Here is a 9592-nt window from a genome sequence, read left to right on the forward strand (position 1 = left end):
GTTGCATCTTTCATTGTCATTTGTAGATCTGTAATAGAAACAACACGATCAAAAGCAAGTCATTCAAATACTTTGATTGTAGCTAAGACAATAATTAAGGGGGATGGAATTATAAGCATGTCATTGCATTTGTTGATTTTTATTGTGAATGTTTATTGGACTCAATAATTTCGTATTGCATTTCGGATGAGAAATTAAACAGAAGAAAAATCAAAATTGTGTTAACCACACATCGCTACAATACAAAAGAAGAAAAGAAAATGATCGCAAACTACTTTTTTCTTGGCAACTCTGTGAAACAGAAATTATAATGAGTTATATACCAAAGAAAAAGGAAAAAGGTTTATGGCATTGCTTGAAATTCCGATTACTATGATGACTTAACATGCAAAAGCATAGTAAGTCTCAATTCTTCATGATCAAAAGCAAGCATCAATTTTAAACAATATGAGAAATGGTAAATAAACTATCACGATAATTTTTTCTAATTATAATCGCAACAGACTCCAAATGAGAAGCTAGAACATTAGAGAAGCATTAAACTCCAGGGATAAACATCTAGAACCACTATATATTTGTAACCACAGGAAATCCCATCACAAATTGATGTTCCCCATACAGAGGATATTGAGACAGAAAAGATTGATTAAGAATACAAAAGCCAATATCGGGCATAATGCTACAGTATATTAAGCTTTCTAAAAAAAAAGAATGGGGACAAAGAAATAACACAACACCTATGAAAAGAAAGACAAACAGTGATGCTATGCAGAAGGATTTTTATCACAAGTAGTCCTTGAAATTGACCTATACCATCAAGATGGTTCTTGAAAATGAAAATCAATCAATATAGTCTCTGAGTGTCGCAAATCAATATAATTATTCCATTAGAATTCCGTTAAATTTTTGTTACGATGCTTATTTGACACATAGGTGAACCTACGAGTCTATTGAATATAGCCACATAAATAAATTATTGAAAACTTTATCAAAGTCTAATCTAAAATAATTTAAAACTAAATTCAAAATGATTAAATAGAAAAATCAAAAGCTGTTCAACAAAATAAGCCCATGTCCCGAGAACAATGATGTCAGGGGTGGGGTGCAGGTGGGAAGAAGGTGGCTGGGGTGGGAGGGATGGCAAGAGAATTAACAAATTAAGGGTTGGTTTGGTGTTGCTGTGCTTTGAAAAAAAGCTGTTTTTGGTGTGCTGTAAAAATAAGCAGCGGTAAAATAAAGCAGCAGAGTGTTTGGTAAACTTTTTTGTAAAAGTGCTTTTGAAGAAAAAAAAAAAGCAGTATTATAGTGTTTGATAAACTTTTATGTAAAATAGATGTGAAAAAAAAACCGATTTTTCAAAGATAGGTTTTGCAGCTTCTTGTTTTTGGCTTTTTTTCACCCAAAATTGTGAAAAAAAGCTGAAGCTGAATGTTTGCCAAACACAAAAATAGCTCCCAACTTTTTTGATACCAGTATTTTTTAGAATCACCTCATTACCAAACCAGGCCTAAGACGCTCAGGTCCTGATTATCATCATTGTCTTAATACACATTTCACGTGTACCAGATGCATCTGTTGCTGCAACTATCATCCAGCTTCGGCTTCTCGAGCCGCAGAGCCGCGGAGCCCCTAACATTGCTTCTTCTTATTTTGGCTTCGATGCTTTTATTGGCTAATAAGTGGAGTTTTGGTTGTTGGTATCACATACCTTGTGCAATTGGCAACGGAGTTGCTTTGGGATGGTGGTGCGAGCTAAAAAGGGTAGTCGCGGTGTTTGAAGAAGAAGATGAGAATTGTTGTTTGGCGGCTTGGTTCGAAGAAGAAGAAGCCGAGAATGTGTCTTCTTTTTGTTGAACAACTTTAATTTTTTTGTATAGAGTAATGTTATTCATACCATATTTTTGTACCACATTTCTATACCATCTTAGGTGGCATTTGATGTGGACAACCACATCATTTGAAAAAATTGCAAAGCCCAAGGAAATGATGGAAAAAGACTCCTCGTATACCACAATCGTCGTTTAATTAATTAGTTTTTCTTAATTCTTAGTTTATTAAATAACGAACTAAATTTAAAATATGAATAATTCAAATGATGTGGTTGTCCACATCAAATGTCACCTAAGATGGTATGAAAATGTGGTACAAAGATATGGTATGAATATCATTACTCTTTTGTATAGGTTTTAATGATTTATCTATGTGGCAAATATTCAATAGACTTGTGGGTCCACATATGTGCCACATAAGCATACTAACCAAAATTTTAACAGAATTCTAATGGAATGACTACGTTGATTAGTGACACCCATATTCATAAATTACATTAATTGATTTTCATTTTCAGGGACCAACTTGATGGTATGGGTCAATTTTAAAAACTACTTGTGATAAAAACCAATTAGCATAGGTAGTTTACTGCAAACTTGCAAATGGGAAACAAATACAAATAGTAGAAAGTTAGGAAAAGTTTTCATTCTCTTTTGCATGTTTTCACTTTCACAATTTTACCCTCATTGTTTATAACCGATTCTTTGTCTTTGTTCTTTTGGCAAAGGGCAATTTTAGAGATATTTAAAACTTCACCATTTTAGCGTGGTCCTTGTATAAATATAGGGTTTTTATCACAAATATTCTCTGAAACTAAGAATTTGTCTTCATTCTGTTGAACAACTTTAACTTTTTTTTGTATAGGTTTTAATGATTTCTCTATGTGGCAAATATTCAATAGACTTGTGGGTCCACATATGTACCACATAAGCATACTAACCGAAATTTTAACAAAATTCTAACAGAATAACCATATTGATGTGACATCCCACATCGCCCAAGGGAGTGATCCTTATATGTATATTCTCATCCTTACCTAGCACGAGGCCTTTTGGGAGCTCACTGGCTTCGGAGTTCATCGGAACTCCGAAGTTAAGCGAGAAAGGGGCTGGAGCAATCCCATGATGGGTGACCCACTGGGAAGTTGCTCGTGAGTTCCCAAAAACAAAACCGTGAGGGAATGGTAAGCCCAAAGCGGACAATATCGTGCTACGGTGGTGGAGCGGGCCCGGGAAGTGATCCGCCCTGGGCGGGGATGTGACAAATTGGTATCAGAGCCTAACCCTGGTCGCGTGTGTGCTGACGAGGACGTTGGGCCCCTAAGGGGGGTGGATTGTGACATCCCACATCGCCCAGGGGAGTGATCCTTATATGTATATTCTCATTCTTACCTAGCACGAGGCCTTTTGGGAGCTCACTGGCTTCGGAGTTCATCGGAACTCCGAAGTTAAGCGAGAAGGGGGCTAGAGCAATCCCATGATGGGTGACCCACTAGGAAGTTGATCGTGAGTTCCCAAAAACAAAACCGTGAGTGAATGGTAAGCCCAAAGCGGACAATATCGTGCTACGGTGGTGGAGCGGGCTCGGGAAGTGATCCGCCCCGGGCCGGGATGTGACATTGATTTGTGACACCCATATTCAGAGATTACATTAATTGATTTTATTTTCGGGGTTCATCTTAATGATATGGGTACTTGTGATAAAAACCAATTAGTATATGTAGGTTACTGCAAACTTGCAAGTGGGAAAAAAAATACAAATAGCAGAAAACTAGGAAAAGTTTAATTGCCTTCATTCTCTTTTGCATGTTTTCACTTTCACAATTTTAGCCTCACTATTTATAACCGATTATTTGTCTTTATTCTTTTGGCAAAGGGAAATTTAAGAGATATTAAAAACTTCACCATTTTAGTGTGGTCCTTATATAAATATAGGGTTTTTAACACAAATATTCTCTGAAACCGAGAGTGTGTCTTCTTTTGGTTGAACAAATTTAATTTTTTTGTATAGGTTTCAATGATTTATCTATGTGACAAATATTCAATAGACTTGTGGGTCCACATATGTGCAACATAAGCATACTAACCCAAATTTTAACGGAATTGTAACGGAATGACTATATTGATCTGTGACATCCATATTCAAATATTACATTAATTGGTTTTCGTTTTCAGGGACCATCTTAATGGTAAAGGTCAATTTTAAAAATTACTTGTGATAAAAACCAATTAGCATATGTAGGTTACTACAAACTTGCAAGTGCGGAAAAAAAAAAAAAAACAAATAGCAGAAAATTAGGAAAAGTGTAATTGCTTTCATTCTCTTTTGCATGTTTTCACTTTCACAATTTTACCCTCACTGTTTACAACCGATAATTTGTCTTTGTTCTTTCAGCAGAGGAAAATTTTAGAGATATTAAAAACTTCACCATTTTAGTGTGGTCCTTATATAAATATAATATTTTTTTTATCACAAATAGTTTGTGAAACCGAGAGTGTGTCTTCTTTATGTTGAACAACTTTAATCTTTTTGTATAAGTTTTAATGATTTATCTATGTCGCAAATATTCAATAGACTTGTGGGTCCACATATGTGCCACATCACACTAATCGAAATTTTAACGGAATTCTAACGAAATGACTACATTGATCTGTGACACCAACATTCGGAGATTACATTAATTGATTTTCATTTTCAGGGACCATCTTGATGGTATAGGTCAATTTTAAAAACTACTTGTGATAAAAACCAATTAGTATATGTAGGTTACTGCAAACTTGCAAGTGGGAAAAAAAAATACAAAAAGCAGAACATTAGGAAAAGTTTAATTGCTTTCATTCTCTTTTGCATGTTTTTGCTTTCACAATTTTACCCTCATTATTTATAACCGATTATTTGTCTTTGTTCTTTCGGCAGAGGGCAATTTTAGAGATATTAAAAACTTCACCATTTTAGTGTGGTCCTTATTAAATATAGGGTTTTTATCACAAATAATCTCTAAAACCGAGAGTGTGTCTTCTTTTTGTTGAACAACTTTAATTTTTTTTGTATAGGTTTTAATGATTTATCTATGTGGTAAATATTCAATAGACTTGTGGGTCCACATATGTGCCATATAAGCATACTAACCGAAATTTAAATGGAATTCTAACGGAATGACTACATTGATTTGTGAGACCCACATTCAGAGATTACATTAATTGATTTTCATTCTCAGGGACATTCTTGATTGTATGGATCAATTTTAAAAACTACTTATGATAAAAACCAATTAGCATATGTTGGTTACTGCAAACTTGCAAGTGGGAAAAAAAATACAAATAGCAGAAAATTAGGAAAAGTTTAATTGCTTTCATTCTTTTTTGCATGTTTTTGCTTTCACAATTATACTCTCACTGTTTATAACCGATTATTTGTCTTTGTTCTTTTGGCAGAGGGCAATTTTAGAGATATTAAAAACTTCACCATTTTAGTGTGGTCCTTATATAAATATAGGGTTTTTATTATAATTAGTCTTTGAAACCGAGAGTGTGTCTTCTTGATGAACAACTTTAATTTTTTTGTATAGGTTTTAATGATTTGTCTATGTAGCAAATATTCAATAGACTTGTGGGTCCACATATGTGCCACATAAGCATACTAATCAAAATTTTAACAGAATTCTAACGGAATAACTACATTGATCTGTGACACTCATATTCAGAGATTACATTAATTGATTTTCATTTTGAGAGACCATCTTGATGGTATGGGTCAATTTTAAAAACTGCTTGTGATAAAAACCAATTAGCATATGTAGGTTACTACAAACTTGCAAGTGGGAAAAAAAAATACAAATAGCAGAACATTAGGAAAAGTTTAATTGCTTTCATTCTCTTTTGCATGTTTTCACTTTCACAATTTTACCCTCACTGTTTATAACTGATTATTTGTCTTTGTTCTTTCGGTAGAGGGCAATTTTAGAGATATTAGGCCATCTCCATCGAATGAGGATCAGATGGCTCCCTTTAGCCCTATAGCCTTCCAAGAAATTAATATTTTAATGAACAATGCCAAGCCATGTTTCTTACCATTTCCAACTGAGGGGCCAAAGGGTCATAGGCCAAACATAGCCCTGTGACAAAAAACCTATCTCCAACCTAGGGGCCAAAGGGTTATAGGCCAAATATAATTTATTATTTCAATTTAAAGACTGCTACAACTGAAATTTAAAAACTACAACAACTTAAATTTAAAGTCTATAATCATTATCATCATCATCCACCATTGTAGGATTATAGTTGGATGTAAACAACTCCCGTCGGGCGATATTTCCCTCGTTTTCGTTTCAAAATATGCCTTACTCATTGGAGTGTAATCCGAAATGTTCCTTTGCATGTTCCTATCATCAATCTCTTCTTGAATTTGTTTTGCTCGTTCTTCGTGCCTACGGTTCCTTGCTTACATGGCAAAGACATTTTGCTTCACCATTAATCGCAATGAGGATGTCATTTCCTGTTGAAAGGCGTAATCATCCTTTGCCTTGCCTTTTTCCTTCAATCTTTGGGCCTTGTTTTGTCCCATAGCCCTAGGTATGGAACCTTCACCCAGAGACGGATTTTCTACCCTTGTTTCTTGAATGGTAAAAGATCCATCTTCATCCCCATCTGCATTTGAAGATGCATTTCCAAACACCGGCTTAGGACCAACTCTTTGTTGAGGTGGATCTTCAAATAACACCCACCCTTTACAAATTTTCCAACAACTGTGATGACTAAAGGGTTTGGAGTTGTCCTCCATATACAATTCCTCCGCTTGGCGTCCCTAGAAAATATAATTGCAAAAATTAAAGGAAATTAATTTATGAAATTAAATGTACTATAATTAAATATTTAAAATTAGTTGTGAAAACACTTACTTCATCTTAGTAATTGACTCTACTTTTCATGTTTGCTTGCGGCCTTAAAAACTTCACCATTTTAGTGTGGTCCTTATATAAATATAGGGTTTTCATAACAAATAGTCTTTGAAATTGATCTACACCATCAACATGGTTCCTCAATTTGAAAATCGATCAATATAATCCTTGAAAATGGATACTGCAAATCAATGTAGTCATTCTATCAAAAATTTTGTTATGTGATGATGTGGCACATAACTGGATCCCCCAATCTAATTAAATATTGTCCATGTGGATTTAAATATTAAATTAATTTTCTTTTCATGGAATTAAAAAAAATAGTTGTTATTTCTATACAATTAAAAACTTAAAAAAGAAAAAGTAATTAAAAACTATGTACTTCATATGTTCAACTTCTTTGGAGTTCTTCCCCTCCCACCCGCAGCCAAACACACCAACCGCTTTGCAATCCGTCCATCTTCATTTTTCTCAACGGCGAGTTTCCTGCCACCACCTTCATCGACACTGTCGTCGTGATTTCAACACCAGTGTACAACCAAAAATTTCAATTCAAAGATCAAAACGATCCAAAAACACAAAGGGTAAATTCCAAAAGCCAAAGGTGTTATGATGACTCTAGACTATAGCGGCAAAGCCCCATTACTCAAAAACTTGATAGCAATTGCACTCCCAATCACCTCATGTAAATCAGCCCCAATCAACGCCAGCTTCGCCATCACCCACAACACCATCCTCACCCACGTTGGGTACTCCTCCCTACATAGCTTCGCCAAGTGCCACCCATTAGCCACCCTAAGCCGAGCCGAGAGCAGCTGCACCAACAACAACAGCCCCATCGCCTTCGCCCACATCAATAGCCAGATCAATGAGTTCCAATCATCTTCTCTCTTTTTTTTTTCCCCAAGTTTTTAATTTTACAAAATATTTTTTTTTTTTAAATATTTAAATCCACATGGACAATATTTAATTAGAGTGTGGGGCTCAGTTATCTGCCCCATCAGCACATAACAGAATTTTTGACAAAATTGTGACGGAAGGACCACATTGATCTTCAACACCCATTTTTAGGGACTAAATTGATCAAATTTCAATTTTAGGAACCATCTTGATGGGATAGGTCAATTTCAGGGACTATTTGTAATAAAAACCCTTTATATAGGAAACCTTTAAGGGAAGAGATCCTCATTTTATTATAAAAGGGGATTAGTTGTGGAGTCCACACCACATCAAACTTTAACGATCCGAACCGTCTATTTTTCAAGTTGCACCTCATAGATCATCCTTGCAAAGTATTAGCCAAATCGAAAATGTTTAAGACATCTAATTGAGTTCAAAGAAATTAACGAATATTTTGTTATATAAGAAATAATGAAATTTTATCTTGATAATTAAATAGGCAAATAGTTTTGGATTGAATTAAATTTTTGTAAGGATGATGTATGAATCGAGACTTACAAAATAGATGGTTCATTGAAGTTCAAAAAATGGGGAGGTGCGGGGCCCACTCCATATCGAACTTCAACGATCCAAACCATCTATTTTGTAAGTCTCAATTCATAGATCATCTTTACAAAAATTCAATTCAATCCGAAATCATTTGCCTATTTAATTATCAAGATAAAAATTCATTGTTTCTTATATAGCAAAATATTCGTTAATTTCTTTGAACCCAATTATATGTCTTAAATATTTCCTATTTGGCTAATATTTTGCAAGGATGATCTATGAGGTGCAACTTGAAAAATAGATGATTCAGATCGTTAAAGTTCAATGTAGTGTGGATCCCATATATATATATATATAGATATATAGGAATCCCTTCTCAAGAGGGATTCCCATTTTTTTTGAAAAATGGGGATTCCTCTTGACCGTTAAATCTGGCTTTAATAAAATTTTGTGGCTAAGATTCTGTGACCTGTGATTTAATTTCAACCACATAATTTTATTAAAACCAAATCTAAAGATCAAGAGGGTATCTCCATTTAAAAAAAAAAATGGAAATCCCTCTTGAGAAGGGGCCTATAGATATATATATGAGTTCCTTCTGTGCTCATCACGAATATTTTCACATCCAAGAGAAACAACCAAACCAAGTCAATGGAAGGGAAGGAAAAAAAGAGCTTTGCCCAGATCTCCCGAATAACCCCAACCCTCCATAAACCATAATCATTCATAAAACCCCACATACAAATTAAGTTCCCAACCTTCCACCACAATTATTTATACAAGCAGACAAATTCAAATACTAAATTTTTACCCAACTGTCTAAATAGAAAACTAGGTTGTTGGCAAAGCCTTTCATCTGCAAACAAATCCAGAAACAATATTAAAAAAAAAAATAAAAAATGAAAGAACCCCATTCCCCTTCAAAACCCCGTTACTAATCAAAATAAGAAACAAAACCAACGAGGACGAGACCATCGTCCAAAGATAATTGGAATCGTTGAATTTTTTTTTTATCATCATGTAAAAATTATATATGCAAAGAATCATTCAATTTGAAAATCATTTAGTCATTCATATGTGTTAAATGAAGGCATATTCAACAGTACTAGAAAACTCATATTTTGGGCTTATTTAGGCTATTAGTAATTGAAGATGACGTTTTTTTAGGAACTTTCCTTCTGCAAAATTGAAGGGGGCATTTTTATCTTTCCAACGCTACCTTAAATGCCTGATTCGGTGTTGTTTTGGTCAGCCAACGGGTTGACTTTCTGGTTGACCAGTTTTTTTGGGAGACCTATTTTAGGCAGGATATAGATTATTTCCTCTATTTATATGATGAGTTTGGAGCCCTAACCATCTTCAACCTTTGGAGTAAAACTCAAAATTTTTAACCTAGAAACAGCTTTTTTACTCCAA

This window comes from the organism of the source record quoted next, unplaced genomic scaffold (genome assembly GCF_019419815.1).
Source record: "Pyrus x bretschneideri cultivar Hongxiangsu unplaced genomic scaffold, Pyrus_bretschneideri_v1 Contig36, whole genome shotgun sequence".
Taxonomy (NCBI): Eukaryota; Viridiplantae; Streptophyta; class Magnoliopsida; order Rosales; family Rosaceae; genus Pyrus; species Pyrus x bretschneideri.